The sequence below is a fragment of the Rhinolophus sinicus genome, chromosome 12 (assembly GCF_057876585.1).
Source record: "Rhinolophus sinicus isolate RSI-liver-muscle chromosome 12, RSI-T2T, whole genome shotgun sequence".
NCBI classification, from domain to species: Eukaryota; Metazoa; Chordata; class Mammalia; order Chiroptera; family Rhinolophidae; genus Rhinolophus; species Rhinolophus sinicus.
In genome coordinates, this window is record NC_142512.1 from 695,813 (window position 1) to 721,724 (window position 25,912).

Consider the following 25,912-nt stretch of genomic DNA (forward strand, 5'->3'; position numbering starts at 1 on the left):
CGCGTGGTGTGTTGGGGTGCTGCTCCCGCCGTCCCCTGGTTTGTCCCGGCTCTTTGTGCCCTTTGTGTCGGGGACACCGTGGCCGGCGGGAAGGGAGGGCTCCTGGCTCTTGTGGGAGACGGGAGGGGACGCGCGGGGGTGTGGGGAGAGGTGCCTGCCCGCGGAGACAGAAGACTCCGGTGGGGCGGGGCGGGTGGGCGTCCCGTTTGCCCGAGGACACGCCGATCCTGTGTCTCGGGGCCCAGGGGCAGGCGCAGGGATGGGCGTCCCCTGGGCTCGGGCCGAGGTGCAAAGGACCGGCACGTCCTGGGATGGAGAGAGCCTGGTGGAAGCCTGCGCCGGCAGGCAGCCCTGGGCTTGGGCGTTGGGGGTTGCGGCGGCGGCAGGGTCGGGGAGCGAGAGGGAGCCCTGCGATGGCGGTGGCGGCGGCGGCGACCTAGACGCGGCTGGCTGCTGCAGGCTGACGGCCAGCCTCGGCGAAGAGCACTAAGAAGAGGGAGAGGGGGGGAGCCCTGGCCGACAGGCCTGGTGTGCGGCCGGGGATGCGAGCTTGTAGTGCTGGGCGGCTGTCCCTCCTCTGGCCAGGGGGTCCTTCGGCTGGCTGGGCGGCTGCAGGGGTTGCAGAGGGGCAAGGGGCGGCAGGGATTCGGAGGGAGGCACGCCGGGGCGGCGGCGCAAAAGGAGAGGCGAGCAAAAGCCTACAGGTATTCCCAGGCGGTCTCCCATGCAAGTACTAACCAGGCCCCTCCCTGCTTAGCTCCCGAGATCAGAGGAGATCGGGCGCGTTCAGGGTGGTATGGCCGTAGACGCTGGGACCCGGCTCCCGCGCCCCAAGAGCCTGCTCCCGGCCTGTCTCGTGAGCGCCCGCCATGCAGATGAGCCGCTCCGGTGGCGAGCATCGACCCGCGGGCCGGCTCTGCCAGCACCGCGTCCCCCCCCAGTCCGGCTCCCCGCCTCTTCCTAATGCCCCTGGCGTGGGCGGCGGGCTACTCCTGGCCGACAGCGAGGCCCCTTCGCGCCACCCGGGGCTCCATGGGACACTGCCACTTCCCTGATGGTGCCAGAAGTCGTGGAACTCTGGCATCCTGGGACTCCCCGCACCCAGACCGGCATACAACCCGCCCCCCTACCGCCACCAGGTTTACCCCCAACCGCAGCCCCAAGGCTGGTGGAGGCCTGCACCAGCAGGCAACCCTGGGCCTGGGAGTTGTGGGAGGACCCCGCGGCGGCGGCGGGGGCGGCTGCGGCGGCGGCGGCGGCGGCGGCGGCGGCGGAGGCAGGGGAGGGTGGCGAGGTAGGCGATGGCAACCGCGTGGATGGCGCCAGGGCGGCGATGGCGGCGGCGACAATGGGGGCTTTGACGGTGGGCGCTGGGACACGGGGGCCGATGGCGGCGGCGGTGGCGGCGGGGGCTGGGGAGGGCGTGAGGGCGGTGCTGGCGGCGGAGGCCGGGAGAGCAGAGGCGGGAGACTGAGCGAGTATGGCATTGGTGGCGGCGGGGGCTGGGGCGGGGGCGGGAAGATGGGGGTGCTGGAGGCGGGGAGAGCAGAGGAGGGAATTGAGGGAGTGCGGCAATGGCGGCAGCGGGGGCGGGGGAGGGGGAGAGGGCAGCACTGGTGGCGGAGATGGGGAGCGCGGTGCTGGCGGCCGAGGTGGGGAGAGCACAGGAGGGAGTTTGAGGGAGTTTGGCGGTGGCGGCGGCGGGGGCGGGGACAGGGGCGGGGGCGAGGGCAGCGCTGGGGGGGGGGGTGTGGGGAGCCCGGTGGTGGCGGTGGCTTTGGCGCAGGTGGCGGTGGCGGCGACCGCGCGTCGGCGAAGGATTCGCGATGACGGCCTGCGGGACCGAAGAGGACTGAGAGGAGGGTGTGGGGGGGGAGCCCTGGCCCACGGGCCTGGTGTGCGGCCGGGGCTGCCAGCTTGTAGTGCCGGGCGGCTGACCCTCTGCTGGTCAGGGGGACCTGCGGCTGGCTGGGAGGCTGCAGAGGGGCAAGGGGCGGCAGGGGTTCGGAGGGAGCCACGCCGGAGCGGCGATGCAAAAGGAGACGCTAGCAAAAGCCAACAGGTATTCCCAGGCGGTCTCCCATCCAAGTACTAACCAGGACAGACCCTGCTTCGCTTCCGAGATCAGACGAGATCTGCTGCGTTCAGGGTGGTATGGCCTTAGGCACTGGGACCCGGCTCCCGGCACTCCAAGAGCCTGCTCCCGACTTGCCTCCTGAGCGCACGCGCCATGCTGCTGGGCCGCTCGGGTGGCGAGCATGTCTGCCCGAGTGCCTCCCGCCCGCTCCCCGCCTCCTCCGGTCGCCGCTGGTGTGGGCGGCGGGCTACTCCTGGCCCGCAGCGAGGCCCCTTCGCGCCCCCCAGTGGCTCCACAGGCCTCTGTCACTTCCCTGACTGTGACATATGTCTGGGCGCCCTGGCATCCTGGGACTCCCCACGCCCGGAATGGCTTTTACCACGCCCCCCTACCCCAACCCCTCTCATCCCCCCCCCAGCCCCACAACCGCACACCCCCCTTGCTGCTGTGCTGTCCCCACCACTCAGGGCCACCGAGGGGGTCGCAGGGTCCTCTCAGTCCCCTCCACCCTAGGGACGTGCAACCCAGGCCCTGGCCCTGGCCGGCCCCACCCACTGGCCCAAAGCCAGGGAGAGCCACCCGCGACCAGGGGGCAGCACCTCCAGACTGCCGCCACCCTTCGTCACACAGCCTTCTGTCTGGGCCCTCGCCCCTCATCAGCGACCGGCGTCCCGCCCGATCACTGGTCACTTCACTGGCTACACATCACCTCTCCTGACCCAGGGTGTTGAGAGAGAGGATGAGAGAAGGCCAGAGACGGAGCAAGAGGTAGGCGGAGAGAGACAGACGGGGACTGTGGGGACAGACTTGCAGAGAGCACTTTCCAGGCTCTGGGCCTCGCGTGGAGGGGTGCTGCGTGGGGGCTGCACGGACATCAGCTGTTACCGCTTGGCCATCAGCTGTTGCCAGTTGGCCATTGGCCACTGGCAGAGCTGCGGTGGCCAAGCTAGGAAGCGCGGATGGTGGACTGCAAATTGCAGAGGGGCGCGGACTGCAGTGGGCCGGCTTGGTGGGTCTGTTGGTTGGCAGAGAATCGGCCGGCAGGTTGGGGATCGGGCGGCTCCGGCTTGCCGTGTCTCCAAGCCAGCTGCCCGTGAGACATGGTGCTATGAGCCCCCTATCCGTGGCTCTGTTGGTGTTCCTTCTTGGCCTCGCCAAATCCTGGGTTCTTGTGCGGGCAGAGGGACTAGAGTCCCCGCAGGACAGGGACCGACAGACAGAACGGGGGGACAGGGGGACCGGGGGACGGGAGGACCGGGGGACAGGGGACCGGGAGACGGGTGTAAGGGGGGGGACAGGGAGAACGGTGGGACTGTAGGAACCCGGGGCGGGGGTACCGGGGGACGGGGTACCAGGAGATGGGGGAAGGGGGGCAGGGGGACAGGGAGACCGTTGGAACTGGGAGAACCGGGGGACGGGGGGTCTGGGAGACGGGGGCATGTGGGACGGGGGGAAGGGGTGACCGGAAGATGGGGGGACGGGAGTACGAGAGGGCCGGGGGGACGGGGGGACTGGGGGATGGGGGGACAAGGGGACCGGGGGACCGGGGGGACAGGGGGACTGGGTACTGGGAGACAGTGGGACCAGGGGACGGGGGGACCGGGAGATGGGGGGACACGGTACCAGGGGAAAGGGAGACCGGGGAATTGAGGGACAGGGAGACTGGGGGACTGGGGGATTGGGGGAATGAGAGGACGGTGGGACTGGCGGACGGTGGGACGGAGGGACCAGGAGACCGGTGGATGGAGGGACAGGAGTACGAGGGTACTGGGGGACGAGGGACATGGGGAGGGGGGGACCGGGAAACGGGGGAACGGGGGACCGTGAGACGGGGGGACCGGGAGATGGGGGACCTGGGGCCGGGGGGACGGGGTGACGGGGGGACCGGGAGACAGAGGGACAGGGGGACTGGAGGGTCGGGGGGACCGGGGGACGGGGGGACCGGGGGATGAGGGGACCGGGGCAACGGAGACGGGGGGACCGGGGGAACGGCGGATGGGGGGACCAGGGGACCCGCGGACCGGGGGACCGGAGGTTGGGGGGACCGGGGGATAGGGGACCGGGCGACGGGGTGACCAGGGGCATGAATGGACTGGGGGGACGGGGGTACCAGTGGACCGGGAGATGGGGGGACCGGGGGACCGGGGACCGGGGGACGGGGGGACCGGGGGACCGGGGGTTGGGGGACTGGGGGATGAGGGGACCGGGAGATCGGGTACCGGGGAACGGGGCGACTAGGAGACGGGGGACCGCGAGACGGGGGACCGGGGACGGGGTGACCGGGAGATGGGACACCGGGAGACGGGAGACTGTGGGACGGGAGGACCGGAAGACGGGGCGAACGGAGAACTGGGGGATCGGTAGACGGGGGCCAGGGCGATGGGGGAACCGGGGGACTGGGGGACCGGGGGACCAGGGACCGGGGGTTGGGGGTCCAGGGGATGAGGGGACCGGGAGACGGGGGACCTGGGGACCGGGCGACCGGGAGACGGGGGACCGGGAGACGGGGGGATGGGTGTGCGGCCGGACCGGGAGACAGAGGGACAGGGAGATGGGGGGACCGGGGGACCGGGGGAAGGGGGTAACACTGGACAGAGGACCGGGGGACCGGAAGACCGGGCGACCGGGAGACAGGGGACCGGGAGACTGGGGACCGGGAGACGGGGCGACCGGGGAACGGGGGGACCGGTAGAAGGGCGCCTGGGCGCCGGGGGAACCGGGGGACCGGGGGACCAGGAGGCGACGGGGGACCGGGGAACGGGAGACCGGGGGTATGGGGGGACGGGGGGACCAGGCGAAGGAGGGACGGGGGGACGGGGAGACGTTGGGACTGGGGGACCGGGGGACAGGTGGACCGCGAGACGGAGGACCGGGAGACGGGGGAACGGGGGTCGGGGGACCCGGGGAGGGGGGGACCGGGAGACGAGGGAATGGGGGACGGGTGGACCAGGGGCGTGGGGGGACTGGGGGGACGGGGGAGCGGGGGACGGGGATGGGGCACTGGGGGGACGGGGGCACCGGGGGACGGGTGGACTGGGAGAGGGTGGATGGGGGTACGGGGGAACAGGGGGATCAGGGGACGGGGGGAACAGGGGACGGGGGGGACCGGAATAGGGGGGATGGTGGAACGTGGGGACGGGGGACCCGGGAGACGGGGGACAGGAAGACGGGGAACCGGGGGAACGGAGACAGGGGTGACGGGGAGACGGGGGTACCGGGGGACGGGGGTACTGCGTGGGGCTGCACTGACATCAGCTGTTACCGCTTGGCCTTCAGCTGTTGCCAGTTGGCCATTGGACACCGGCAGAGCTGCGGTGGCCAAGCTAGGAAGCGCGGATGGTGGACTGCAAATTGCAGAGGGGCGCGGACTGCAGTGGGCCGGCTTGGTGGGTCTGTTGGTTGGCAGAGAATCGGCCAGCAGGTGGGGGATCGGGCGGCTCCGGCTTGCCGTGTCTCCAAGCCAGCCGCCCGTGAGACATGGTGCTATGAGCCCCCTATCCGTGGCTCTGTGGGTGTTCCTTCTTGGCCTCGCCAAATCCTGCGTTCTTGTGCGGGCAGAGGGACTAGAGTCCCCGCAGGACAGGGACAGACAGACAGAACGGGAGGAGGAGTAAGAGGGAGCGAGATGGAAATATACACGTATATGTACATGTATGTGTCTAGACATACAGAGAGACATGGACAGAGACAGAGAAAGAGGGGGCTGGCACGCGGGGAGAGAGCTCCTGAGCCAGAGCCAGAACCCAACAGGCACGTCACAGAGCCAGACAGACATGGGGTGGGGGAGGGTGGGAGGGACGCACATTCGGGCACACGGACTGGGACAGACGCACTGAGGCTGTGTTGAAGTGGTGGCTTCTCCACCGGAGTGTGGTCGTGCCCGGGGCTGGGCTCCGCCAAGGAGGCATTGCCCTGGCGTTGGCAGTCACCATTGAAGCCCCCGGGGCAGGCCGCCAGGGTCTCCGGAGGGCCAGTGGGCTCTGAGCCCCGCCCAGGGACCCGCCCGCGGGAGGAGAGTGGCAGCCCCCAGGCACCCTGGTTGTGAGGATTGTGTGCCTGCGTGCCTGCTCTTCCCTTGTGGCGGTCTCCCCTGGAGTCGATGGCGCGTGGTGTGTTGGGGTGCTGCTCCCGCCGTCCCCTGGTTTGTCCCGGCTCTTTGTGCCCTTTGTGTCGGGGACACCGTGGCCGGCGGGAAGGGAGGGCTCCTGGCTCTTGTGGGAGACGGGAGGGGACGCGCGGGGGTGTGGGGAGAGGTGCCTGCCCGCGGAGACAGAAGACTCCGGTGGGGCGGGGCGGGTGGGCGTCCCGTTTGCCCGAGGACACGCCGATCCTGTGTCTCGGGGCCCAGGGGCAGGCGCAGGGATGGGCGTCCCCTGGGCTCGGGCCGAGGTGCAAAGGACCGGCACGTCCTGGGATGGAGAGAGCCTGGTGGAAGCCTGCGCCGGCAGGCAGCCCTGGGCTTGGGCGTTGGGGGTTGCGGCGGCGGCAGGGTCGGGGAGCGAGAGGGAGCCCTGCGATGGCGGTGGCGGCGGCGGCGACCTAGACGCGGCTGGCTGCTGCAGGCTGACGGCCTGCCTCGGCGAAGAGCACTAAGAAGAGGGAGAGGGGGGGAGCCCTGGCCGACAGGCCTGGTGTGCGGCCGGGGATGCGAGCTTGTAGTGCTGGGCGGCTGTCCGTCCTCTGGCCAGGGGGACCTTCGGCTGGCTGGGCGGCTGCAGGGGTTGCAGAGGGGCAAGGGGCGGCAGGGATTCGGAGGGAGGCACGCCGGGGCGGCGGCGCAAAAGGAGAGGCGAGCAAAAGCCTACAGGTATTCCCAGGCGGTCTCCCATGCAAGTACTAACCAGGCCCCTCCCTGCTTAGCTCCCGAGATCAGAGGAGATCGGGCGCGTTCAGGGTGGTATGGCCTTAGACGCTGGGACCCGGCTCCCGCGCCCCAAGAGCCTGCTCCCGGCCTGTCTCGTGAGCGCCCGCCATGCAGATGAGCCGCTCCGGTGGCGAGCATCGACCCGCGGGCCGGCTCTGCCAGCACCGCGTCCCCCCCCAGTCCGGCTCCCCGCCTCTTCCTAATGCCCCTGGCGTGGGCGGCGAGCTACTCCTGGCCGACAGCGAGGCCCCTTCGCGCCACCCGGGGCTCCATGGGACACTGCCACTTCCCTGATGGTGCCAGAAGTCGTGGAACTCTGGCATCCTGGGACTCCCCGCACCCAGACCGGCATACAACCCGCCCCCCTACCGCCACCAGGTTTACCCCCAACCGCAGCCCCAAGGCTGGTGGAGGCCTGCACCAGCAGGCAACCCTGGGCCTGGGAGTTGTGGGAGGACCCCGCGGCGGCGGCGGGGGCGGCTGCGGCGGCGACGGCGGCGGCGGCAGGGGAGGGTGGCGAGGTAGGCGATGGCAACCGCGTGGATGGCGCCAGGGCGGCGATGGCGGCGGCGACAATGGGGGCTTTGACGGTGGGCGCTGGGACACGGGGGCCGATGGCGGCGGCGGTGGCGGCGGGGGCTGGGGAGGGCGTGAGGGCGGTGCTGGCGGCGGAGGCCGGGAGAGCAGAGGCGGGAGACTGAGCGAGTATGGCATTGGTGGCGGCGGGGGCTGGGGCGGGGGCGGGGAAGATGGGGGTGCTGGAGGCGGGGAGAGCAGAGGAGGGAATTGAGGGAGTGCGGCAATGGCGGCAGCGGGGGCGGGGGAGGGGGAGAGGGCAGCACTGGTGGCGGAGATGGGGAGCGCGGTGCTGGCGGCCGAGGTGGGGAGAGCACAGGAGGGAGTTTGAGGGAGTTTGGCGGTGGCGGCGGCGGGGGCGGGGACAGGGGCGGGGGCGAGGGCAGCGCTGGGGGGGGGGTGTGGGGAGCCCGGTGGTGGCGGTGGCTTTGGCGCAGGCGGCGGTGGCGGCGACCGCGCGTCGGCGAAGGATTCGCGATGACGGCCTGCGGGACCGAAGAGGACTGAGAGGAGGGTGTGGGGGGGGAGCCCTGGCCCACGGGCCTGGTGTGCGGCCGGGGCTGCCAGCTTGTAGTGCCGGGCGGCTGACCCTCTGCTGGTCAGGGCGACCTGCGGCTGGCTGGGAGGCTGCAGAGGGGCAAGGGGCGGCAGGGGTTCGGAGGGAGCCACGCCGGAGCGGCGATGCAAAAGGAGACGCTAGCAAAAGCCAACAGGTATTCCCAGGCGGTCTCCCATCCAAGTACTAACCAGGACAGACCCTGCTTCGCTTCCGAGATCAGACGAGATCTGCTGCGTTCAGGGTGGTATGGCCTTAGGCACTGGGACCCGGCTCCCGGCACTCCAAGAGCCTGCTCCCGACTTGCCTCCTGAGCGCACGCGCCATGCTGCTGGGCCGCTCGGGTGGCGAGCATGTCTGCCCGAGTGCCTCCCGCCCGCTCCCCGCCTCCTCCGGTCGCCGCTGGTGTGGGCGGCGGGCTACTCCTGGCCCGCAGCGAGGCCCCTTCGCGCCCCCCAGTGGCTCCACAGGCCTCTGTCACTTCCCTGACTGTGACATATGTCTGGGCGCCCTGGCATCCTGGGACTCCCCACGCCCGGAATGGCTTTTACCACGCCCCCCTACCCCAACCCCTCTCATCCCCCCCCCAGCCCCACAACCGCACACCCCCCTTGCTGCTGTGCTGTCCCCACCACTCAGGGCCACCGAGGGGGTCGCAGGGTCCTCTCAGTCCCCTCCACCCTAGGGACGTGCAACCCAGGCCCTGGCCCTGGCCGGCCCCACCCACTGGCCCAAAGCCAGGGAGAGCCACCCGCGACCAGGGGGCAGCACCTCCAGACTGCCGCCACCCTTCGTCACACAGCCTTCTGTCTGGGCCCTCGCCCCTCATCAGCGACCGGCGTCCCGCCCGATCACTGGTCACTTCACTGGCTACACATCACCTCTCCTGACCCAGGGTGTTGAGAGAGAGGATGAGAGAAGGCCAGAGACGGAGCAAGAGGTAGGCGGAGAGAGACAGACGGGGACTGTGGGGACAGACTTGCAGAGAGCACTTTCCAGGCTCTGGGCCTCGCGTGGAGGGGTGCTGCGTGGGGGCTGCACGGACATCAGCTGTTACCGCTTGGCCATCAGCTGTTGCCAGTTGGCCATTGGCCACTGGCAGAGCTGCGGTGGCCAAGCTAGGAAGCGCGGATGGTGGACTGCAAATTGCAGAGGGGCGCGGACTGCAGTGGGCCGGCTTGGTGGGTCTGTTGGTTGGCAGAGAATCGGCCGGCAGGTTGGGGATCGGGCGGCTCCGGCTTGCCGTGTCTCCAAGCCAGCTGCCCGTGAGACATGGTGCTATGAGCCCCCTATCCGTGGCTCTGTTGGTGTTCCTTCTTGGCCTCGCCAAATCCTGGGTTCTTGTGCGGGCAGAGGGACTAGAGTCCCCGCAGGACAGGGACCGACAGACAGAACGGGGGGACAGGGGGACCGGGGGACGGGAGGACCGGGGGACAGGGGACCGGGAGACGGGTGTAAGGGGGGGGACAGGGAGAACGGTGGGACTGTAGGAACCCGGGGCGGGGGTACCGGGGGACGGGGTACCAGGAGATGGGGGAAGGGGGGCAGGGGGACAGGGAGACCGTTGGAACTGGGAGAACCGGGGGACGGGGGGTCTGGGAGACGGGGGCATGTGGGACGGGGGGAAGGGGTGACCGGAAGATGGGGGGACGGGAGTACGAGAGGGCCGGGGGGACGGGGGGACTGGGGGATGGGGGGACAAGGGGACCGGGGGACCGGGGGGACAGGGGGACTGGGTACTGGGAGACAGTGGGACCAGGGGACGGGGGGACCGGGAGATGGGGGGACACGGTACCAGGGGAAAGGGAGACCGGGGAATTGGGGGACAGGGAGACTGGGGGACTGGGGGATTGGGGGAATGAGAGGACGGTGGGACTGGCGGACGGTGGGACGGAGGGACCAGGAGACCGGTGGATGGAGGGACAGGAGTACGAGGGTACTGGGGGACGAGGGACATGGGGAGGGGGGGACCGGGAAACGGGGGAACGGGGGACCGTGAGACGGGGGGACCGGGAGATGGGGGACCTGGGGCCGGGGGGACGGGGTGACGGGGGGACCGGGAGACAGAGGGACAGGGGGACTGGAGGGTCGGGGGGACCAGGGGACGGGGGGACCGGGGGATGGGGGGACCGGGGCAACGGAGACGGGGGGACCGGGGGAACGGCGGATGGGGGGACCAGGGGACCCGCGGACCGGGGGACCGGAGGTTGGGGGGACCGGGGGATAGGGGACCGGGCGACGGGGTGACCAGGGGCATGAATGGACTGGGGGGACGGGGGTACCAGTGGACCGGGAGATGGGGGGACCGGGGGACCGGGGACCGGGGGACGGGGGGACCGGGGGACCGGGGGTTGGGGGACTGGGGGATGAGGGGACCGGGAGATCGGGTACCGGGGAACGGGGCGACTAGGAGACGGGGGACCGCGAGACGGGGGACCGGGGACGGGGTGACCGGGAGATGGGACACCGGGAGACGGGAGACTGTGGGACGGGAGGACCGGAAGACGGGGCGAACGGAGAACTGGGGGATCGGTAGACGGGGGCCAGGGCGATGGGGTAACCGGGGGACTGGGGGACCGGGGGACCAGGGACCGGGGGTTGGGGGTCCAGGGGATGAGGGGACCGGGAGACGGGGGACTTGGGACCGGGCGACCGGGAGACGGGGGACCGGGAGACGGGGGGATGGGTGTGCGGCCGGACCGGGAGACAGAGGGACAGGGAGATGGGGGGACCGGGGGACCGGGGGAAGGGGGTAACACTGGACGGAGGACCGGGGGACCGGAAGACCGGGCGACCGGGAGACAGGGGACCGGGAGACTGGGGACCGGGAGACGGGGCGACCGGGGAACGGGGGGACCGGTAGAAGGGCGCCTGGGCGCCGGGGGAACCGGGGGACCGGGGGACCAGGAGGCGACGGGGGACCGGGGAACGGGAGACCGGGGGTATGGGGGGACGGGGGGACCAGGCGAAGGAGGGACGGGGGGACGGGGAGACGTTGGGACTGGGGGACCGGGGGACAGGTGGACCGCGAGACGGAGGACCGGGAGACGGGGGAACGGGGGTCGGGGGACCCGGGGAGGGGGGGACCGGGAGACGAGGGAATGGGGGACGGGTGGACCAGGGGCGTGGGGGGACTGGGGGGACGGGGGAGCGGGGGACGGGGATGGGGCACTGGGGGGACGGGGGCACCGGGGGACGGGTGGACTGGGAGAGGGTGGATGGGGGTACGGGGGAACAGGGGGATCAGGGGACGGGGGGAACAGGGGACGGGGGGGACCGGAATAGGGGGGATGGTGGAACGTGGGGACGGGGGACCCGGGAGACGGGGGACAGGAAGACGGGGAACCGGGGGAACGGAGACAGGGGTGACGGGGAGACGGGGGTACCGGGGGACGGGGGTACTGCGTGGGGCTGCACTGACATCAGCTGTTACCGCTTGGCCTTCAGCTGTTGCCAGTTGGCCATTGGACACCGGCAGAGCTGCGGTGGCCAAGCTAGGAAGCGCGGATGGTGGACTGCAAATTGCAGAGGGGCGCGGACTGCAGTGGGCCGGCTTGGTGGGTCTGTTGGTTGGCAGAGAATCGGCCAGCAGGTGGGGGATCGGGCGGCTCCGGCTTGCCGTGTCTCCAAGCCAGCCGCCCGTGAGACATGGTGCTATGAGCCCCCTATCCGTGGCTCTGTGGGTGTTCCTTCTTGGCCTCGCCAAATCCTGCGTTCTTGTGCGGGCAGAGGGACTAGAGTCCCCGCAGGACAGGGACAGACAGACAGAACGGGAGGAGGAGTAAGAGGGAGCGAGATGGAAATATACACGTATATGTACGTGTATGTGTCTAGACATACAGAGAGACATGGACAGAGACAGAGAAAGAGGGGGCAGGCACGCGGGGAGAGAGCTCCTGAGCCAGAGCCAGAACCCAACAGGCACGTCACAGAGCCAGACAGACATGGGGTGGGGGAGGGTGGGAGGGACGCACATTCGGGCACACGGACTGGGACAGACGCACTGAGGCTGTGTTGAAGTGGTGGCTTCTCCACCGGAGTGTGGTCGTGCCCGGGGCTGGGCTCCGCCAAGGAGGCATTGCCCTGGCGTTGGCAGTCACCATTGAAGCCCCCGGGGCGGGCCGCCAGGGTCTCCGGAGGGCCAGTGGGCTCTGAGCCCCGCCCAGGGACCCGCCCGCGGGAGGAGAGTGGCAGCCCCCAGGCACCCTGGTTGTGAGGATTGTGTGCCTGCGTGCCTGCTCTTCCCTTGTGGCGGTCTCCCCTGGAGTCGATGGCGCGTGGTGTGTTGGGGTGCTGCTCCCGCCGTCCCCTGGTTTGTCCCGGCTCTTTGTGCCCTTTGTGTCGGGGACACCGTGGCCGGCGGGAAGGGAGGGCTCCTGGCTCTTGTGGGAGACGGGAGGGGACGCGCGGGGGTGTGGGGAGAGGTGCCTGCCCGCGGAGACAGAAGACTCCGGTGGGGCGGGGCGGGTGGGCGTCCCGTTTGCCCGAGGACACGCCGATCCTGTGTCTCGGGGCCCAGGGGCAGGCGCAGGGATGGGCGTCCCCTGGGCTCGGGCCGAGGTGCAAAGGACCGGCACGTCCTGGGATGGAGAGAGCCTGGTGGAAGCCTGCGCCGGCAGGCAGCCCTGGGCTTGGGCGTTGGGGGTTGCGGCGGCGGCAGGGTCGGGGAGCGAGAGGGAGCCCTGCGATGGCGGTGGCGGCGGCGGCGACCTAGACGCGGCTGGCTGCTGCAGGCTGACGGCCAGCCTCGGCGAAGAGCACTAAGAAGAGGGAGAGGGGGGGAGCCCTGGCCGACAGGCCTGGTGTGCGGCCGGGGATGCGAGCTTGTAGTGCTGGGCGGCTGTCCCTCCTCTGGCCAGGGGGTCCTTCGGCTGGCTGGGCGGCTGCAGGGGTTGCAGAGGGGCAAGGGGCGGCAGGGATTCGGAGGGAGGCACGCCGGGGCGGCGGCGCAAAAGGAGAGGCGAGCAAAAGCCTACAGGTATTCCCAGGCGGTCTCCCATGCAAGTACTAACCAGGCCCCTCCCTGCTTAGCTCCCGAGATCAGAGGAGATCGGGCGCGTTCAGGGTGGTATGGCCGTAGACGCTGGGACCCGGCTCCCGCGCCCCAAGAGCCTGCTCCCGGCCTGTCTCGTGAGCGCCCGCCATGCAGATGAGCCGCTCCGGTGGCGAGCATCGACCCGCGGGCCGGCTCTGCCAGCACCGCGTCCCCCCCCAGTCCGGCTCCCCGCCTCTTCCTAATGCCCCTGGCGTGGGCGGCGGGCTACTCCTGGCCGACAGCGAGGCCCCTTCGCGCCACCCGGGGCTCCATGGGACACTGCCACTTCCCTGATGGTGCCAGAAGTCGTGGAACTCTGGCATCCTGGGACTCCCCGCACCCAGACCGGCATACAACCCGCCCCCCTACCGCCACCAGGTTTACCCCCAACCGCAGCCCCAAGGCTGGTGGAGGCCTGCACCAGCAGGCAACCCTGGGCCTGGGAGTTGTGGGAGGACCCCGCGGCGGCGGCGGGGGCGGCTGCGGCGGCGGCGGCGGCGGCGGCGGCGGCGGAGGCAGGGGAGGGTGGCGAGGTAGGCGATGGCAACCGCGTGGATGGCGCCAGGGCGGCGATGGCGGCGGCGACAATGGGGGCTTTGACGGTGGGCGCTGGGACACGGGGGCCGATGGCGGCGGCGGTGGCGGCGGGGGCTGGGGAGGGCGTGAGGGCGGTGCTGGCGGCGGAGGCCGGGAGAGCAGAGGCGGGAGACTGAGCGAGTATGGCATTGGTGGCGGCGGGGGCTGGGGCGGGGGCGGGAAGATGGGGGTGCTGGAGGCGGGGAGAGCAGAGGAGGGAATTGAGGGAGTGCGGCAATGGCGGCAGCGGGGGCGGGGGAGGGGGAGAGGGCAGCACTGGTGGCGGAGATGGGGAGCGCGGTGCTGGCGGCCGAGGTGGGGAGAGCACAGGAGGGAGTTTGAGGGAGTTTGGCGGTGGCGGCGGCGGGGGCGGGGACAGGGGCGGGGGCGAGGGCAGCGCTGGGGGGGGGGGTGTGGGGAGCCCGGTGGTGGCGGTGGCTTTGGCGCAGGTGGCGGTGGCGGCGACCGCGCGTCGGCGAAGGATTCGCGATGACGGCCTGCGGGACCGAAGAGGACTGAGAGGAGGGTGTGGGGGGGGAGCCCTGGCCCACGGGCCTGGTGTGCGGCCGGGGCTGCCAGCTTGTAGTGCCGGGCGGCTGACCCTCTGCTGGTCAGGGGGACCTGCGGCTGGCTGGGAGGCTGCAGAGGGGCAAGGGGCGGCAGGGGTTCGGAGGGAGCCACGCCGGAGCGGCGATGCAAAAGGAGACGCTAGCAAAAGCCAACAGGTATTCCCAGGCGGTCTCCCATCCAAGTACTAACCAGGACAGACCCTGCTTCGCTTCCGAGATCAGACGAGATCTGCTGCGTTCAGGGTGGTATGGCCTTAGGCACTGGGACCCGGCTCCCGGCACTCCAAGAGCCTGCTCCCGACTTGCCTCCTGAGCGCACGCGCCATGCTGCTGGGCCGCTCGGGTGGCGAGCATGTCTGCCCGAGTGCCTCCCGCCCGCTCCCCGCCTCCTCCGGTCGCCGCTGGTGTGGGCGGCGGGCTACTCCTGGCCCGCAGCGAGGCCCCTTCGCGCCCCCCAGTGGCTCCACAGGCCTCTGTCACTTCCCTGACTGTGACATATGTCTGGGCGCCCTGGCATCCTGGGACTCCCCACGCCCGGAATGGCTTTTACCACGCCCCCCTACCCCAACCCCTCTCATCCCCCCCCCAGCCCCACAACCGCACACCCCCCTTGCTGCTGTGCTGTCCCCACCACTCAGGGCCACCGAGGGGGTCGCAGGGTCCTCTCAGTCCCCTCCACCCTAGGGACGTGCAACCCAGGCCCTGGCCCTGGCCGGCCCCACCCACTGGCCCAAAGCCAGGGAGAGCCACCCGCGACCAGGGGGCAGCACCTCCAGACTGCCGCCACCCTTCGTCACACAGCCTTCTGTCTGGGCCCTCGCCCCTCATCAGCGACCGGCGTCCCGCCCGATCACTGGTCACTTCACTGGCTACACATCACCTCTCCTGACCCAGGGTGTTGAGAGAGAGGATGAGAGAAGGCCAGAGACGGAGCAAGAGGTAGGCGGAGAGAGACAGACGGGGACTGTGGGGACAGACTTGCAGAGAGCACTTTCCAGGCTCTGGGCCTCGCGTGGAGGGGTGCTGCGTGGGGGCTGCACGGACATCAGCTGTTACCGCTTGGCCATCAGCTGTTGCCAGTTGGCCATTGGCCACTGGCAGAGCTGCGGTGGCCAAGCTAGGAAGCGCGGATGGTGGACTGCAAATTGCAGAGGGGCGCGGACTGCAGTGGGCCGGCTTGGTGGGTCTGTTGGTTGGCAGAGAATCGGCCGGCAGGTTGGGGATCGGGCGGCTCCGGCTTGCCGTGTCTCCAAGCCAGCTGCCCGTGAGACATGGTGCTATGAGCCCCCTATCCGTGGCTCTGTTGGTGTTCCTTCTTGGCCTCGCCAAATCCTGGGTTCTTGTGCGGGCAGAGGGACTAGAGTCCCCGCAGGACAGGGACCGACAGACAGAACGGGGGGACAGGGGGACCGGGGGACGGGAGGACCGGGGGACAGGGGACCGGGAGACGGGTGTAAGGGGGGGGACAGGGAGAACGGTGGGACTGTAGGAACCCGGGGCGGGGGTACCGGGGGACGGGGTACCAGGAGATGGGGGAAGGGGGGCAGGGGGACAGGGAGACCGTTGGAACTGGGAGAACCGGGGGACGGGGGGTCTGGGAGACGGGGGCATGTGGGACGGGGGGAAGGGGTGACCGGAAGATGGGGGGACGGGAGTACGAGAGGGCCGGGGGGACGGGGGGACTGGGGGATGGGGGGACAAGGGGACCGGGGGACCGGGGGGACAGGGGGACTGGGTACTGGGAGACAGTGGGACCAGGGGACGGGGGGACCGGGAGATGGGGGGACACGGTACCAGGGGAAAGGGAGACCGGGGAATTGAGGGACAGGGAGACTGGGGGACTGGGGGATTGGGGGAATGAGAGGACGGTGGGACTGGCGGACGGTGGGACGGAGGGACCAGGAGACCGGTGGATGGAGGGACAGGAGTACGAGGGTACTGGGGGACGAGGGACATGGGGAGGGGGGGACCGGGAAACGGGGGAACGGGGGACCGTGAGACGGGGGGACCGGGAGATGGGGGACCTGGGGCCGGGGGGACGGGGTGACGGGGGGACCGGGAGACAGAGGGACAGGGGGACTGGAGGGTCGGGGGGACCGGGGGACGGGGGGACCGGGGGATGAGGGGACCGGGGCAACGGAGACGGGGGGACCGGGGGAACGGCGGATGGGGGGACCAGGGGACCCGCGGACCGGGGGACCGGAGGTTGGGGGGACCGGGGGATAGGGGACCGGGCGACGGGGTGACCAGGGGCATGAATGGACTGGGGGGACGGGGGTACCAGTGGACCGGGAGATGGGGGGACCGGGGGACCGGGGACCGGGGGACGGGGGGACCGGGGGACCGGGGGTTGGGGGACTGGGGGATGAGGGGACCGGGAGATCGGGTACCGGGGAACGGGGCGACTAGGAGACGGGGGACCGCGAGACGGGGGACCGGGGACGGGGTGACCGGGAGATGGGACACCGGGAGACGGGAGACTGTGGGACGGGAGGACCGGAAGACGGGGCGAACGGAGAACTGGGGGATCGGTAGACGGGGGCCAGGGCGATGGGGGAACCGGGGGACTGGGGGACCGGGGGACCAGGGACCGGGGGTTGGGGGTCCAGGGGATGAGGGGACCGGGAGACGGGGGACCTGGGGACCGGGCGACCGGGAGACGGGGGACCGGGAGACGGGGGGATGGGTGTGCGGCCGGACCGGGAGACAGAGGGACAGGGAGATGGGGGGACCGGGGGACCGGGGGAAGGGGGTAACACTGGACAGAGGACCGGGGGACCGGAAGACCGGGCGACCGGGAGACAGGGGACCGGGAGACTGGGGACCGGGAGACGGGGCGACCGGGGAACGGGGGGACCGGTAGAAGGGCGCCTGGGCGCCGGGGGAACCGGGGGACCGGGGGACCAGGAGGCGACGGGGGACCGGGGAACGGGAGACCGGGGGTATGGGGGGACGGGGGGACCAGGCGAAGGAGGGACGGGGGGACGGGGAGACGTTGGGACTGGGGGACCGGGGGACAGGTGGACCGCGAGACGGAGGACCGGGAGACGGGGGAACGGGGGTCGGGGGACCCGGGGAGGGGGGGACCGGGAGACGAGGGAATGGGGGACGGGTGGACCAGGGGCGTGGGGGGACTGGGGGGACGGGGGAGCGGGGGACGGGGATGGGGCACTGGGGGGACGGGGGCACCGGGGGACGGGTGGACTGGGAGAGGGTGGATGGGGGTACGGGGGAACAGGGGGATCAGGGGACGGGGGGAACAGGGGACGGGGGGGACCGGAATAGGGGGGATGGTGGAACGTGGGGACGGGGGACCCGGGAGACGGGGGACAGGAAGACGGGGAACCGGGGGAACGGAGACAGGGGTGACGGGGAGACGGGGGTACCGGGGGACGGGGGTACTGCGTGGGGCTGCACTGACATCAGCTGTTACCGCTTGGCCTTCAGCTGTTGCCAGTTGGCCATTGGACACCGGCAGAGCTGCGGTGGCCAAGCTAGGAAGCGCGGATGGTGGACTGCAAATTGCAGAGGGGCGCGGACTGCAGTGGGCCGGCTTGGTGGGTCTGTTGGTTGGCAGAGAATCGGCCAGCAGGTGGGGGATCGGGCGGCTCCGGCTTGCCGTGTCTCCAAGCCAGCCGCCCGTGAGACATGGTGCTATGAGCCCCCTATCCGTGGCTCTGTGGGTGTTCCTTCTTGGCCTCGCCAAATCCTGCGTTCTTGTGCGGGCAGAGGGACTAGAGTCCCCGCAGGACAGGGACAGACAGACAGAACGGGAGGAGGAGTAAGAGGGAGCGAGATGGAAATATACACGTATATGTACATGTATGTGTCTAGACATACAGAGAGACATGGACAGAGACAGAGAAAGAGGGGGCTGGCACGCGGGGAGAGAGCTCCTGAGCCAGAGCCAGAACCCAACAGGCACGTCACAGAGCCAGACAGACATGGGGTGGGGGAGGGTGGGAGGGACGCACATTCGGGCACACGGACTGGGACAGACGCACTGAGGCTGTGTTGAAGTGGTGGCTTCTCCACCGGAGTGTGGTCGTGCCCGGGGCTGGGCTCCGCCAAGGAGGCATTGCCCTGGCGTTGGCAGTCACCATTGAAGCCCCCGGGGCAGGCCGCCAGGGTCTCCGGAGGGCCAGTGGGCTCTGAGCCCCGCCCAGGGACCCGCCCGCGGGAGGAGAGTGGCAGCCCCCAGGCACCCTGGTTGTGAGGATTGTGTGCCTGCGTGCCTGCTCTTCCCTTGTGGCGGTCTCCCCTGGAGTCGATGGCGCGTGGTGTGTTGGGGTGCTGCTCCCGCCGTCCCCTGGTTTGTCCCGGCTCTTTGTGCCCTTTGTGTCGGGGACACCGTGGCCGGCGGGAAGGGAGGGCTCCTGGCTCTTGTGGGAGACGGGAGGGGACGCGCGGGGGTGTGGGGAGAGGTGCCTGCCCGCGGAGACAGAAGACTCCGGTGGGGCGGGGCGGGTGGGCGTCCCGTTTGCCCGAGGACACGCCGATCCTGTGTCTCGGGGCCCAGGGGCAGGCGCAGGGATGGGCGTCCCCTGGGCTCGGGCCGAGGTGCAAAGGACCGGCACGTCCTGGGATGGAGAGAGCCTGGTGGAAGCCTGCGCCGGCAGGCAGCCCTGGGCTTGGGCGTTGGGGGTTGCGGCGGCGGCAGGGTCGGGGAGCGAGAGGGAGCCCTGCGATGGCGGTGGCGGCGGCGGCGACCTAGACGCGGCTGGCTGCTGCAGGCTGACGGCCTGCCTCGGCGAAGAGCACTAAGAAGAGGGAGAGGGGGGGAGCCCTGGCCGACAGGCCTGGTGTGCGGCCGGGGATGCGAGCTTGTAGTGCTGGGCGGCTGTCCGTCCTCTGGCCAGGGGGACCTTCGGCTGGCTGGGCGGCTGCAGGGGTTGCAGAGGGGCAAGGGGCGGCAGGGATTCGGAGGGAGGCACGCCGGGGCGGCGGCGCAAAAGGAGAGGCGAGCAAAAGCCTACAGGTATTCCCAGGCGGTCTCCCATGCAAGTACTAACCAGGCCCCTCCCTGCTTAGCTCCCGAGATCAGAGGAGATCGGGCGCGTTCAGGGTGGTATGGCCTTAGACGCTGGGACCCGGCTCCCGCGCCCCAAGAGCCTGCTCCCGGCCTGTCTCGTGAGCGCCCGCCATGCAGATGAGCCGCTCCGGTGGCGAGCATCGACCCGCGGGCCGGCTCTGCCAGCACCGCGTCCCCCCCCAGTCCGGCTCCCCGCCTCTTCCTAATGCCCCTGGCGTGGGCGGCGAGCTACTCCTGGCCGACAGCGAGGCCCCTTCGCGCCACCCGGGGCTCCATGGGACACTGCCACTTCCCTGATGGTGCCAGAAGTCGTGGAACTCTGGCATCCTGGGACTCCCCGCACCCAGACCGGCATACAACCCGCCCCCCTACCGCCACCAGGTTTACCCCCAACCGCAGCCCCAAGGCTGGTGGAGGCCTGCACCAGCAGGCAACCCTGGGCCTGGGAGTTGTGGGAGGACCCCGCGGCGGCGGCGGGGGCGGCTGCGGCGGCGGCGGCGGCGGCGGCAGGGGAGGGTGGCGAGGTAGGCGATGGCAACCGCGTGGATGGCGCCAGGGCGGCGATGGCGGCGGCGACAATGGGGGCTTTGACGGTGGGCGCTGGGACACGGGGGCCGATGGCGGCGGCGGTGGCGGCGGGGGCTGGGGAGGGCGTGAGGGCGGTGCTGGCGGCGGAGGCCGGGAGAGCAGAGGCGGGAGACTGAGCGAGTATGGCATTGGTGGCGGCGGGGGCTGGGGCGGGGGCGGGAAGATGGGGGTGCTGGAGGCGGGGAGAGCAGAGGAGGGAATTGAGGGAGTGCGGCAATGGCGGCAGCGGGGGCGGGGGAGGGGGAGAGGGCAGCACTGGTGGCGGAGATGGGGAGCGCGGTGCTGGCGGCCGAGGTGGGGAGAGCACAGGAGGGAGTTTGAGGGAGTTTGGCGGTGGCGGCGGCGGGGGCGGGGACAGGGGCGGGGGCGAGGGCAGCGCTGGGGGGGGGGTGTGGGGAGCCCGGTGGTGGCGGTGGCTTTGGCGCAGGCGGCGGTGGCGGCGACCGCGCGTCGGCGAAGGATTCGCGATGACGGCCTGCGGGACCGAAGAGGACTGAGAGGAGGGTGTGGGGGGGGAGCCCTGGCCCACGGGCCTGGTGTGCGGCCGGGGCTGCCAGCTTGTAGTGCCGGGCGGCTGACCCTCTGCTGGTCAGGGGGACCTGCGGCTGGCTGGGAGGCTGCAGAGGGGCAAGGGGCGGCAGGGGTTCGGAGGGAGCCACGCCGGAGCGGCGATGCAAAAGGAGACGCTAGCAAAAGCCAACAGGTATTCCCAGGCGGTCTCCCATCCAAGTACTAACCAGGACAGACCCTGCTTCGCTTCCGAGATCAGACGAGATCTGCTGCGTTCAGGGTGGTATGGCCTTAGGCACTGGGACCCGGCTCCCGGCACTCCAAGAGCCTGCTCCCGACTTGCCTCCTGAGCGCACGCGCCATGCTGCTGGGCCGCTCGGGTGGCGAGCATGTCTGCCCGAGTGCCTCCCGCCCGCTCCCCGCCTCCTCCGGTCGCCGCTGGTGTGGGCGGCGGGCTACTCCTGGCCCGCAGCGAGGCCCCTTCGCGCCCCCCAGTGGCTCCACAGGCCTCTGTCACTTCCCTGACTGTGACATATGTCTGGGCGCCCTGGCATCCTGGGACTCCCCACGCCCGGAATGGCTTTTACCACGCCCCCCTACCCCAACCCCTCTCATCCCCCCCCCAGCCCCACAACCGCACACCCCCCTTGCTGCTGTGCTGTCCCCACCACTCAGGGCCACCGAGGGGGTCGCAGGGTCCTCTCAGTCCCCTCCACCCTAGGGACGTGCAACCCAGGCCCTGGCCCTGGCCGGCCCCACCCACTGGCCCAAAGCCAGGGAGAGCCACCCGCGACCAGGGGGCAGCACCTCCAGACTGCCGCCACCCTTCGTCACACAGCCTTCTGTCTGGGCCCTCGCCCCTCATCAGCGACCGGCGTCCCGCCCGATCACTGGTCACTTCACTGGCTACACATCACCTCTCCTGACCCAGGGTGTTGAGAGAGTGGATGAGAGAAGGCCAGAGACGGAGCAAGAGGTACGCGGAGAGAGACAGACGGGGACTGTGGGGACAGACTTGCAGAGAGCACTTTCCAGGCTCTGGGCCTCGCGTGGAGGGGTGCTGCGTGGGGGCTGCACGGACATCAGCTGTTACCGCTTGGCCATCAGCTGTTGCCAGTTGGCCATTGGTCACTGGCAGAGCTGCGGTGGCCAAGCTAGGAAGCGCGGATGGTGGACTGCAAATTGCAGAGGGGCGCGGACTGCAGTGGGCCGGCTTGGTGGGTCTGTTGGTTGGCAGAGAATCGGCCGGCAGGTTGGGGATCGGGCGGCTCCAGCTTGCCGTGTCTCCAAGCCAGCTGCCCGTGAGACATGGTGCTATGAGCCCCCTATCCGTGGCTCTGTTGGTGTTCCTTCTTGGCCTCGCCAAATCCTGGGTTCTTGTGCGGGCAGAGGGACTAGAGTCCCCGCAGGACAGGGACCGACAGACAGAACGGGGGGACAGGGGGACCGGGGGACGGGAGGACCGGGGGACAGGGGACCGGGAGACGGGTGTAAGGGGGGGGACAGGGAGAACGGTGGGACTGTAGGAACCCGGGGCGGGGGTACCGGGGGACGGGGTACCAGGAGATGGCGGAAGGGGGGCAGGGGGACAGGGAGACCGTTGGAACTGGGAGAACCGGGGGACGGGGGGTCTGGGAGACGGGGGCATGTGGGACGGGGGGAAGGGGTGACCGGAAGATGGGGGGACGGGAGTACGAGAGGGCCGGGGGGACGGGGGGACTGGGGGATGGGGGGACAAGGGGACCGGGGGACCGGGGGGACAGGGGGACTGGGTACTGGGAGACAGTGGGACCAGGGGACGGGGGGACCGGGAGATGGGGGGACACGGTACCAGGGGAAAGGGAGACCGGGGAATTGGGGGACAGGGAGACTGGGGGACTGGGGGATTGGGGGAATTAGAGGACGGTGGGACTGGCGGACGGTGGGACGGAGGGACCAGGAGACCAGTGGATGGAGGGACAGGAGTACGAGGGTACTGGGGGACGAGGGACATGGGGAGGGGGGGACCGGGAAACAGGGGAACGGGGGACCGTGAGACGGGGGGACCGGGAGATGGGGGACCTGGGGCCGGGGTGACGGGGTGACGGGGGGACCGGGAGACAGAGGGACAGGGGGACTGGAGGGTCGGGGGGACCGGGGGACGGGGGGACCGGGGGACGGGGGGACCGGGGCAACGGAGACGGGGGGGGGACCGGGGGAACGGCGGATAGGGGGACAGTGGTACGAGGGTACTGGGGGACGAGGGACATGGGGAGGGGGGGACCGGGAAACGGGGGAATGGGGGAACGGGGGACCGTGAGACGGGGGGACCGGGAGAAGGGGCACCTGGGGCCGGGGGGACGGGGAGACGTCGGGACCGGGGGCCGGGGGCCGGGGCGACGGGGGGACCGGGAGACGGAGGGACGGGGGGACTGGAGGGACGGGGGGACCGGGGGATGGGGGGACCGGTGGATGGGTGGACGGTGGGTCGGGGAGACGGGGAGACCGTGGGACGGGGGGACCAGGGGACTGGGGGACGGGGGGACATGGGGACCGGGGGACCGTGGGGATGGGGAGACGGGGAGAGGGGAGACCTGGGGACGGGGGGACCGGGGGACACGGGGACCGGGGGACCGGGCGACAGGGGGACGGGGAGTCTGGGAGACTGGGTGACCGGGACTGGGGTATATGGGGACAGGAGGGTTGGGGAGACTGGGAGACGGGGAGAACGGAGGACGTGGGTACCGGGGGACCAGGGGACAGGGAGACTGGTGGAGGGGGGGACCAGGGGACTTGGGGGACGGGGGGACGGGGGGACGGGGAGATCGGTGGACGGGGAGACTGGGGGACTGGGGGACGGGGGGACCGGGGGACGGGATGAATTGGGGACGGGGGGAACTAGGGACCGGGGGACAGGGGGTATGGGGAGACGGGGAGACCGGGCGGGGGCGGGGGGGCGGGGGGACACGGGGACGGGGAGACGGTGAGACCGGGAGACGGGGGTACGGAGACACGGGGAGACCGGGGGACGGGGGGACCGGGGAACCGGGAGACGGGGGGACTGGGGGGACTGGAGACCGGGGGGACAGAGGGATGCGGAGAACGGGCGACGGGGGGACCGGGGGCCTGGGGTACGTGGGGACCGGGGGACAGTGGGACCGGGGGGACGGGGAGACGGGGAGACGGGGAGACCAGGGGACGGGGGGACTGGGGGACAGGGGGACCGGGGTACCGGGCGACCGGTGTGACGGGGAGTCGGGGAGATGGGTAGACCGGGGGACCGGGGGACCTGGGGGACGGGGAGACGGGGAGACCCTGGGAATGGGGGACCGGGGGACGGGGGTACCTGTGGACAGGTGGACTTGGGGAAGCGGGGCGACGGGGAGACGGGGAGACCGGGGGACGGGGGACAGGGGGGACCGGGGGGACGGGGTGAATGGGGGACGGGGGGAACTAGGATCGGGGGACAGGGAGGATGGGGAGACGGGGAGACCGGGGGGGCGGGGGGGCGGGGGGACACGGGGACGGGGAGACGGTGAGACTGGGAGACGGGGGTACGGAGACACGGGGAGACCGGGGGACGGGGGGACCGGGGAACCGGTAGACTGGGGGGACAGGGAGACCGGGGGAGGGGGGGATCGGGGGACCGGGGGACGGGGGGACTGGAGTACGTGGGGATCAGGGGACCTGGGGACGGAGAGAACGTGGCACCGGGGGACGGGGGGACCGGGGAGACGGGGAGACTGGGAGACCGGGGGACGGGGGAACTACGGGGACGGGGAGACTGGGAGATGGGGAGGCCGGAGGACAGGAGTACCGGGGGACCGGGGGACAGGGACACAGGGAGATGGAGAGACCGGGGGATGGGTGGACGGTGGGACGGGGAGACAGGGAGACCGTGGGACGGGGGGACCAGGGGAATGGGGGACGGGGGGACACAGGGACCGGGGGACCGTGGGGTCGGGGAGACAGGGAGAGGGGGACCTGGGGACGGGGGGACCGGGGGACAGGGGGAATGGGGGACCGCGCGACCGGGGGGACAGGGAGTCGGGGAGATGGGGAAAACGGAGGACGTGGGTACCGGGGTACCGGGGGACAGGGAGACCGCGGAAATGGGGGGACGGGGAAACAGGGACACAGGGGGTACTGGGGGAGTGGTGACATGCAGACCGGGGGACGGGGGGGGGACAGGGGGAATGGAGAGACGGGGGGATGGGGGCACGGGGAGACCAGGGGAAGGTGGGACAGGGGGGACGGGGAGACGGGGAGACCTGGGGACAGGGGGACCGGGGGACAGGGGGACGGGTGGACCAGGGAACGGGAAACCGCGGGGGCGGGTGGGATGGGGGGACGGTGCGACGGAGGGACTGGGGGACGGGGCTACGGGGGGACGCAGGACGGGGAACCGGAAGACGGGGGGGACGGGGGGACGGGGGAACGGAGGGACGGGAGACGAGGAGACCGGGGGAGGGGGGGACTAGGGGAGCGGGGGACGGGGAGACCAGGGGACGGGGGACAGGGGGACCGGGGGACGGGTAGACCGGGGGGACAGGGAGACCGGGGGAGGGGGGGACCGGGGGACCGGGGGACAGGGGACCGGAGTACGTGGGGATCGGGGTACCGGGGGACGGTGATAACGTGGCACTGGGGGACGGCGGGACCAGGGAAACGTGGAGACGGGGAGACGGGGAGACCGGGGGATGGGGGGACTTGGGGGACGGGGAGACTGGTAGACGGGGAGACCGGAGGACGGGGGGACCGGGGAACCGGGGGACAGGGAGACAGGGAGATGGGGAGACCGGGGGATGGGTGGACGGTGGGACGGGGAGACGGGGAAACCGTGGGACGGGGGGACCAGGGGACTGGGGGACGAGGGGACAGGGGGACCGCGGTACCGTGGGTACTGGGAGACGGGGAGAGGGGGGAGAGGGGAGACCTGGGGACCGGGGGATCTGGGTGACCCGGAGACAGGGAGAGGAGGAGACCGGGTACGGGGGGACCGGGGGACAGGGGGACCGGGGGACCGGGCGACCGGGGGGACAGGGAGTCGGGGAGATGGGGAGACCGGGGTACGGTGGGACTGGGGGGACGGGGAGACTTGGAGATGGGGAGACCGGAGGACGGGGGGGATGGTGGGACTGGGAGACGGGGAGACCGTGGGACGGGGGACCAGGGGACTGGGGGACGGAGTGACAGGGGGACCGGGGGACCGTGGGGACGGGGAGACTGGGAGAGGGGAGACCGGATAGACAGGGGGACGGGGGGACGGGGAAACCGGGGGGACGGGGGGACGGGGGGAAGGGGAGACCGGTGGACGGGGATACCGCGGGGACGTGGGGACGGGGAGACGGGGAGACAGGGGGTTCGGGGGGACAGGGAGACCGGTGGACGGGGTATCAGGGGACCGGGGGACCGGGGGAAGGGGAGACCGGGGGACCGGGGGACGCGGGGACCGGGGGGATGGGGAAACGGGGAGACGGGGAGACCGGGGGGACGGGGGGACCGGGGGACCTTGGGACAGGGGGTCGGGGAGACCGGGGGACTGGAGGA

The 25,912-nt window shown here is 71.3% G+C and overlaps 8 pseudogenes; all 8 read right to left on the reverse strand.

Moving 5' to 3' along the window:
• Nucleotides 1-688: 688 nt before the first annotated feature.
• LOC148756206 (5S ribosomal RNA) lies at nt 689-808 on the reverse strand (annotated as a pseudogene).
• Nucleotides 809-2,046: 1,238 nt separating this feature from the next.
• Nucleotides 2,047-2,166, reverse strand: LOC148756207 (5S ribosomal RNA; annotated as a pseudogene).
• A 4,702-nt stretch (nt 2,167-6,868) lies between these two features.
• Nucleotides 6,869-6,988, reverse strand: LOC148756208 (5S ribosomal RNA; annotated as a pseudogene).
• Nucleotides 6,989-8,214: 1,226 nt separating this feature from the next.
• Nucleotides 8,215-8,334, reverse strand: LOC148756209 (5S ribosomal RNA; annotated as a pseudogene).
• A 4,701-nt stretch (nt 8,335-13,035) lies between these two features.
• LOC148756210 (5S ribosomal RNA) lies at nt 13,036-13,155 on the reverse strand (annotated as a pseudogene).
• A 1,238-nt stretch (nt 13,156-14,393) lies between these two features.
• Nucleotides 14,394-14,513, reverse strand: LOC148756211 (5S ribosomal RNA; annotated as a pseudogene).
• A 4,702-nt stretch (nt 14,514-19,215) lies between these two features.
• On the reverse strand, nt 19,216-19,335 carry LOC148756212 (5S ribosomal RNA; annotated as a pseudogene).
• Nucleotides 19,336-20,560: 1,225 nt separating this feature from the next.
• On the reverse strand, nt 20,561-20,680 carry LOC148756213 (5S ribosomal RNA; annotated as a pseudogene).
• Between the last annotated feature and the right edge of the window lie 5,232 nt (nt 20,681-25,912).